Source organism: Pristiophorus japonicus, unplaced genomic scaffold, assembly GCF_044704955.1.
Source record: "Pristiophorus japonicus isolate sPriJap1 unplaced genomic scaffold, sPriJap1.hap1 HAP1_SCAFFOLD_125, whole genome shotgun sequence".
In the NCBI taxonomy this organism is placed as follows: Eukaryota; Metazoa; Chordata; class Chondrichthyes; family Pristiophoridae; genus Pristiophorus; species Pristiophorus japonicus.
The window spans coordinates 330,677-339,618 of record NW_027250915.1 but is presented as its reverse complement, the minus strand read 5'-3'; the positions used below and the strand labels follow the sequence as shown (position 1 = coordinate 339,618).

General features: G+C 48.7%; 1 pseudogene; it reads left to right on the top strand.

Moving 5' to 3' along the window:
* The first annotated feature begins 449 nt into the window (after nucleotides 1–449).
* Nucleotides 450–867, top strand: LOC139242211 (putative uncharacterized protein DDB_G0271982; annotated as a pseudogene).
* Nucleotides 868–8,942: the final 8,075 nt, after the last annotated feature.

Sequence of the window (8,942 nt, the reverse complement as noted above, 5' to 3'; positions counted from 1 at the left end):
AAGGAAAGACAGACGAGAGAGAGAGAGAGATAGAGAGAGAGAGAGATAGAGAGAGAGAGATAGAGAGAGAGAGATAGAGAGAGAGAGAGAGAGAGAGAGAGAGAGAGAGAGAGAGAGAGAGAGAAAGTCAGAGAGAGAGAAATACAGAGACAGGTAAAGAAAAAGAGAGAGAGATATAGAGAGAGATAGAGAGAGACTGAGAGAGAGCACGCGAGTGAGAGAGAGAGGGAGACAGACAGAGAGAGAGACACAGAGAGACAGACAGAGAGATGCAGAGAGAGATAGAGAGAGAGAGAGAGGTGGACAGAGAGAGGGAGATAGAGCGAGAGATACTGAAAGAGAGAGAGAGAAAGGGAGAGAGACAGGCAGAGAGCGAGATAGAGAGAAAGAGATATATAGAGCAGGAGAGAGGCAGCGAGAGAGAGAGAGAAAGTGAGAGAGAGAAAGAAAGAAAGAGAGAGATTGAGAGAGAGACAGAGCGAGAGAGAGACTGAGAGTCAGAGAGAGCAAGAGAGAGTGAGAGACAGAGTGGGCGATAGCGAGAGAGAGAGAGCGACAACGAGTGAGAGACAGAGAGAGAGAAAAAGAGACAGACAGATAGAGGCTGAGAGATAGCGAGTGACAAAGCGAGGCTGAAACAGAGAGACAGAGGGAGACAAAGAGCGAGAGAGACAGAGAGAGAGCGACAACCAGATAGATAGAGAGAGAGAGGGAGACAGAAAGAGAGATGGAGACAGAGAGTCAGAGATAGGCTGACAGACAGAGAGAGAGAGACAGAGAGAGAAATGAGAGAGAGACTGAGAGAGACAGAGAGAGAGACTGAGAGAGAGAGAGAGCGAGACAGAGAGAGAGACTGAGAGAGAGACTGAGAGAGAGAGAGAGAGCGAGAGAGAGAAAGAGACAGAGAGAGAGACAGAACGAGATCGACAGACAGAGCGAGAGAGAGAGACACAGACAGAGAGGGACAGCGAGTGGGAGAGTGAGAGACAGAGAGAGAGACAGAGTTATAGAAAGATACAGAGAGAGACAGAGGGATATAGAGAGAGAGATGGAGAAGGAGAGGGAGTGATGGAGAGAGAGGGGATAGAGATAGGCAGACAAAGAGAGATAGAGAGACTCAGAGAGAGAGGGACATCGAGAGAGAAAGAGAGAGAGAGACAGAGTGAGAGAGAAAGAGACAGAGAGCGACAGAGCGAGACAGAGAGAGAGATAGAGTGACAGGGAGAGGCAGACAGAGATAGGCAGACAGAGGGAGATAGATAGAGAGAGACAGAGAGAGACATTCGGAGAGAGAGCCAGAGATAGGCAGACAGAGCGAGATAGAGAGAGACAGAGAGAGAGAGACAGAGAGAGAGACACACACAAAGAAAAATACAGAGCGAGAGAGAGAGACAGAGAGAGACAGAGACAGAGAGAGAGAGAGAGAGAGAGAGAGAGAGAGAGAGGGAGAGTGATAGGGAGACTGCACGAGAGAGCGAGAGGGAGAGAGAGAGACAGAGATATACAGAGGGAGTGAGACAAGTAGACTGGAAGAGAGAGCGAGAGAGAGAGAGGAACAGACAGAGTGAGAGACTGAAAGAGAGAAAGCGAGAGGGACAGAGAGAGTTGGGCACTTAATCTCCCTCCACTCTGTCCCATCAAACCTTCCCGGGCAGGTAAAGCACGGGGTTAGATACAGAGTCCCTCTCTCTCGCTCCCTCTTTCAGTCTCCCTGTCTCTCTGTCAATCTCTCTCTCTGTCTGTTCCTCTCTCACTCTCGCTCTCTGCACTATCCCATCAAACACTCCCAGGACAGGTACAGGGGGTTAGATACAGAGTAAAGCTCCCTCTACACTGCCCCATTCAAACACTCCCAGGGCAGGGACATGGGGTTAGATACAGAGTAAAGCTCCCTCTACACTATCCCATCAAACACTCCCAGGGCAGGTACAGGGGGTTAGATACAGAGTAAAGCTCTCTCTACACTGTCCCATCAAACACTCCCAGGGTAGGTACAGCACGGGGTTCGATACAGAGTAAAGCTCCCTCTACACTATCCCATCAAACACTCCCAGGGCAGGTACACGGGGTTAGATACAGATAAAGCTCCCTCTACACTATCCCATCAAACACTCCCAGGGCAGGTACAGGGGGTTAGATACAGTAAAGCTCCCTCTACACTGTCCCATCAAACACTCCCAGGGTAGGTACAGCACGGGGTTAGATACAGAGTAAAGCTCCCTCTACACTATCCCATCAAACACTCCCAGGGCAGGTACAGCGGGTTAGATACAGAGTAAAGGTTCCTCGACACTGTCCCATCAAACACTCCCTGGGCAGGTACAGGGTGTTAGATACACAGTAAAGCTCCCTCTACACTGTCCCATCAAACACTCCCAGGGCAGGTACGGGGGGTTAGATACACAGTAAAGCTCCCTCTACACTGTCCCATCAAACACTCCCAGGGCAGGTACAGGGGGTTAGATACAGAGTAAAGCTCCCTCTACACTGTCCCATCAAACACTCCCAGGGCAGGTACAGGGGGTTAGATACAGAGTAAAGCTCCCTCTACACTGTCCCATCAAACACTCCGAGGGCAGGTACAGGGGGTTAGATACAGAGTAAAGCTCCCTCTACACTGTCCCATCAAACACTCCGTGGGCAGGTACAGTGGGTTAGATACAGAGTAAAGCTCCCTCTACACTGTCCCATCAAACACTCCCAGGGCAGCTACACCTTTAAGCAGCTAACGTTAAATTAGAGAGTAGTCGGTCTCTGTAACCAATCTCCCAGTGTTAACAGAAAATGGCGACCATTAACAAATGTAAAATGGATGACTGAAGATCGGTGTGTGCATTGTCACTGTGGTTCTGGGAGAGTTTCACAGAGACAGAGAGAGGGAGGGAGAGATATACAGAGAGACTGAAAGAGAAAGAGAGATAGTGAGAGGGAGATACAGAGTCGGAGAGAGACAGAGAGAGAGAGAGAGATTGATAGAGAGAGAGGGAAAGGCAGATACAAAGACATGGAGAGATACAGAGAGAGAGAGAGAGAGAGAAAGAAACAGACGAAAGAGAGAGAGAGGAGTTGAAAGACACAGAAAGATAGAGAGACAGAGAGAGACACAGAGAGAGACAGAGAGAGAGCGAGAGTGAGAGATAGAGAGAGATCGACAGACAGATGGAGAGAGAGACAGAGATAGGTAGACAGACAGAGAGAGACAGAGAGACTCAGAGAGAGAGGGTGAGAGAGACAGAGGCAGAGAGAGAGAGAAAGAGGCAGAGAGAGACAAACGGAAAGAGAGGCAGAGAAAGAGATAAAGAGACAGAGATAGAGACAGAGATAGAGAGAGTGAGGGAAAGACGGAGATAAATTCAGAGAGAGAGAGAGACAGAACGAGAGGGAGAGAGAGACAGAGAGAGAGGGATAGACAGAGAGAGAGAGAGAGAGAGCGACAGTAACAGATCGAGAGAGAGACAGAGAGAGAGAGACAGAGATACAGACAGAGAGCGAGAGCGAGGCAGCGTGAGAGCGACAGAGAGTGAGAGAAAGAGACAGAAATAGCGATGGAGAGAGAGAGGGAAACACAGTGATAGAGACACAGAAAGAGCGAGAGGCAGAGAGAGAGAGAGAGAGAGAGACAGAGTGAGAGACAGAGAGAGAGAGAGGCAGAGAGAGAGAGAGACAGAAAGAGAGAGAGAGACAGAGAGAGAGACAGAGAGAGAGAGAAACAGGGAGAGACAGATACATAGATAGATCGAGAGAGACAGAGAGAGAGAAAGAAAGACAGAGAGAGAGACTGAGGGAGAGAGTCAGAGACATGGAGAAATACAGACAAAGAGAATGAGATTCAGAGAGTCAGAGAGCGCGCGGGAGAGAGACAGAGATGGAGAGAGAGATAGCAAGAGAGGGAGAGGGAGAGACACAGAGTGAGAGATAAAGGGACAGAGAGGCAGAGAGTGACAGAGAGAGAGATAGAGAGACAGAGAGAGTCAGTCGGAGAGAGAGCTAGAGATAGGAAGACAGAGATAGAGATAGAGTGACAGAGTGAGACAGAGAGACAGAGAGAGACAGAGTGAGAGAGAGAGAGACAGGGAGAGAGTGAAACAGAGACACAGAGAGAGAGCCAGGGAGAGATAGCGAAAGGGAGGCAAAGATAGATAGAGATAGAGAGAGAGAGAGTCAGATTAGAGGGAAACACAGAGAGAGAGAGAGACAGAGATAGACTGAGAGAGAGACAGAGAGAGAGAGAAAGAGAGAGAGGCAGGGAGAGAGTGAGAGAGAGAGAGAGACAGAGAGACAGTCAGAGAGGGAGAGACAGAGAGCGAGACAGAGAGAAAGACACAGAGAAAGACAGAGAGAGAGATAGACGGAGAGAGAGAGGGAAAGACAGACAGAGGGACAGAGAGAGAGAGAGAGAGAGAGAGAGACAGGGACAGAGAGAGATTGATAGTAGAGAGGGAAAGATTGAGATAAAGACATGGAGAGATACAGAGCGAGAGGGTGAGAGAGACAGCGAGAGAAAGATGGAGCGAAAAACAGAGAGAGAGAGTGAAACAGAGAGAGAGAGTCAGAGAGACAGAGAGAGAGAGACAGCCAGAGAGAGAGGGAGAGAGAGAGCGAGGGAAAGACAGTGAAAAACAGTGAGACAGAGAGGGAGAGACATCGAAATGGACAGAGAGACAGACAGAGAGAGAGAGAGAGAGACAGAGAGTGAGAGAGAGAGAAAGAGAGAGGGAGATAAGCAGACAGACAGAGAGGCGGAGAGAGAGAAGAGAGAGAGAGACAGACAGCGAGAGAGAGAGAGACAGAGAGCAAGAGATAGAGAAAGAGAGAGGGAGTTAGGCAGACAGACTGAAAGACGGAGAGAGAGGAGAGAGAGAGACAGACAGCGAGCGAGAGAGAGAGAAAGATAGAGGGAGACAGACAGAGAGATGGTGAGAGAGTGAGATAGAGAAAGAGAGAGAGTGAGAGAGACAGGGAGAGAGACAGAGAATGAGAAACAGAGAGAGAAAGACAGAGAGAAAGAGAGAAAGAGATTGATGGAGAAAGTGGGAAAGACAGAGATAAAGACAGTGAGAGATACAGAGAGAGACAGAGAGAGAGAGTGACAGAGAGAGACACAGAGAGAGAGAGAGACAGATTGAGATAGTCAGAGAGAGACAGAGATTGATAGAGAGAGAGGGAATGACAGTGATAAAGACATGGAGAGAGAGAGAGAGAGAGAGACAGAAACATATTGAGAAAAATAGAGATACAAAGAGAGGGAAAGAGATACAGACAGAGAGAGAGCTAGAGACAGATACAAAGATATAGAGAGACAGAGAGAAAGAGAGAGAGAGAGTGAGAGAGAGAGAGTGACAGAGAGGGAAAGATAGAATGAGAGAGAAACAGAGATGGAGAGAGAGAGAGAGAGAGAGAGAGAGAGAGGGGTAGAAAGACAGAGAGAGAGAGAGACAGAGAGAGACAGAGACAGAGAGAGAGACTGACAGAGAGAGAGACAGAGAGACAGAGCGAGAGGGAGACAGAGACAGAGAGAGAGCGAGAGAGACAGACAGAAAGAGACAGAGAGAGAGCTAGATTGGAGATTGATACAGGGCTATGGCGAGAGAGCAGGGCAGTGGGATTAGTTTGGGATTGATACAGGGCTATTGGGAGAGAGCGGGGCAGTGGGATTAGTTTGGGATTGATACAGGGCTATGGGAGAGAGCGGGGCAGTGGGATTAGTTTGGGGATGGATACAGGGCTATGGGGTGAGAGTGGGGCAGTGGGATTAGTTTGGCGATTGATACAGGACTATGTGGAGAGAGTGGGGCAGTGGGATTAGTTTGGAGATTGATACAGGGCTATGCTGAGAGAGCGGGGCAGTGGGATTAGTTTGGGGATTGATACAGGCCTATGGGGCGAGAGCCGGGCAGTGGGACTAGTTTGGGGATTGATACAGGGCTATGGGGAGAGAGCAGGGCAGTGGGATTAGTTTGGGGATTGATACAGGACTATGGGGAGAGAGCGGGACAGTGGATTAGTTTGGGTGAAATTGAGCACCCATTTTACATGAGATGCATGGTGACCATTTTACACCAGGACACGTGTCTGGGTGATCTGTGAACAAACCTGGTTTGCCTGCCTGGGCTCGGGGCTTTGTGTATTGGTCCCAGTCTCTGGGTCCTTCGTGTGTTTGAAGAGTTTGAAGTTGGTCACATCATTTCATTCTTTCAGGGCTTTGATGGTAAAAGCTTCAATCCTGTGTATCTGTGAGGGGGCGACACAATCGAATTTACACCTTATTCAAACCAACAAAACTTGCTTCTCCATTTCCTGGCCAGCGAAGATATCCCACCGTTCCACAATGCAGCAATGTCTGAATCAGCCTTTGATCCCATATACCGGTCAATCTGAAACACTCAAAGCTTTCAGATGGAGAAACGAGAATTACCCCACACATTCCGACCCACAGTTGGATAGTTAGCAAATAAAAAATGTCCCAGAAATGTGATTTCTTGCTGTGGCTTTAAACAGTCAGGCTGCAATATGTCAGGGTACTTTTCAATCAAGGAAACATCAGAATGGGAATGAGAGACAGGGAGAGAGAAAAAGGGAGGTGGACAGAGAGAAGTAGTGAGAGAATTAGTGACAGAGAGAGCGTGTTGGCATAAAAGAGAAAGAAAGAGAGAGATCGGAAATGGACAGCAGCAGAGATAGAGGAAAAAGTGAAAGAGAGATGGATGGATAGAAATTGGGAGTGAGGGAGAGAGTGAGGGAGCGAGACGGAGGGAGGGAGACAGAGGAACTGACAGAGAGCGAGAGAGAGAGAGGAACAGAGATACAGAGAGGGAGAGAGACAGGAACCCTGAAAGAGTGAGCGAGAGAGAGAAGAACAGACAGAGATAGCGACTGACAGAGAGAAAGCGAGAGGGACAGAGAGAGTTGGGCATTTAATCTCCCTCCACACTGTCGAATCAAATCTCCCCGGCCAGGTACAGCATGGGGTTAGATCCAGAGTAAAGTTCCCTCTACACGGTCCCATCAAACACTCCCAGGGCAGGTACAGGGGGTTAGATACAGAGTAAAGCTCCCTCGACACTGTCCCATCAAACACTCCCAGGGCAGGTATAGCACGGGGTTAGATACAGAGTAAAGCTACCTCTACACTGTCCCATCAAACATTCCCAGGGCATGTACAGTGGGTTAGATACAGAGTAAAGCTCCCTCTGCACTGTCCCATCAAACACTCCCAGGGCAGGTACAGGGGGTTAGATACAGAGAAAAGCTCCCTCTACACTGTGCCATCAAACACTCCCAGGTCAGGTACAGGGGGTTAGATACAGAGTAAAGCTCCCTCTACACTGTCCCATCAAACACTCCCAGGGCAGGTACAGGGGGTTAGATACAGAGTAAAGCTCCCTCGACACTGTCCCATCAAACACTCCCAGGGCAGGTACAGGGGGTTAGATACAGAGTAAAGCTCCCTCTTCACTGTCCCATCAAACACTCCCAGGGCAGGTACAGGGAGTTAGATACAGAATAAAGCTCCCTCTACACTGTCCCATTAAACACTCCCAGGGCAGGTACAGGGGGTTAGATACAGAATAAAACTCCCTCTACACTGCCCCATCAAACACTACCAGGGCAGGTACACCGTTAAGCAGCTGACGTTAAATTAGAGAGTAGTCGGTCTCTGTAATCAATCTCCCAGTGTTAACATCAAATGGCGACCATTAACAAATGTACAATGGATGACTGAATATCGGTGTGTGCATTGTCACTGTGGTTCTGTGAGTGCTTCAGAGAGACAGCGAGCGAGAGATGGAGTGATATGCAGAGAGACTGAAAGAGAGAGAGAGAGAGCGACAGAGAGAGAGAAATACAGAGTGGGAGAGAGACAGTGAGAGAGAGAGAGAGATTGATTGACAGAGAGAGGGAAAGGTAGAGATAAAGACATGGAGAAATATATATATATATAGAGAGAGAGAAAGACAGAGAGAGAGAGTGAGATCGATAGATAGATAGAGAGACAGAGATAGGCAGACAGACAGAGAGAGAGAGAGACAAAGATACATAGTTATAGCGAGATAGAGAGAGAGAAAGACAGAGAGAGAGGAAGTGATGGAGCGAGATAGAGAAAAACTCAGAGAGAGAAGGTGAGAGAGCAAGAGAGAGACAGAGCCATAGAGAAAGACAGAGAGAAAGACAAGAGAGGAATAGACAGCGAGAGAGAGGGAAAGACAGATAGAGAGACAGAGAGAGAGTCAGAGAGAGAGAAATACAGAGAGACAGATAGACAGAGAGAGAGAGAGAGAGCGACAGTGACAGATCGAGAGAGAGACAGAGAGAGAGAGAGACAGAGATACAGACAGAGAGCGAGAGCGAGGCAGCGTGAGAGCGACAGAGAGTGAGAGAAAGAGACAGAAATAGCGATGGAGAGAGAGAGGGAAACACAGTGATAGAGACACAGAAAGAGCGAGAGGCAGAGAGAGAGAGAGAGAGAGAGAGAGAGAGAGACAGACAGAGTGAGAGACAGAGAGAGAGAGAGGCAGAGAGAGAGAGAGGCAGAGAGAGAGAGAGAGACAGAGAGAGAGACAGAGAGAGAGAGAAACAGGGAGAGACAGATACATAGATAGATCGAGAGAGACAGAGAGAAAGAAAGAAAGACAGAGAGAGAGACTGAGGGAGAGAGTCAGTGACATGGAGAAATACAGACAAAGAGAAAGAGATTCAGAGAGTCAGAGAGCGCGCGGGAGAGAGACAGAGATGGAGAGAGAGATAGCAAGAGAGGGAGAGACACAGAGTGAGAGAAAAAGAGACAGAGAGACAGAGAGTGACAGAGAGAGAGATAGAGCGACAGCGAGAGTCAGTCGGAGAGAGAGCTAGAGATAGGAAGACAGAGATAGAGATAGAGAGATAGAGCAAGACAGAGAGTGACAGAGTGAGACAGAGAGACAGAGAGAGAGACAGAGTGAGAG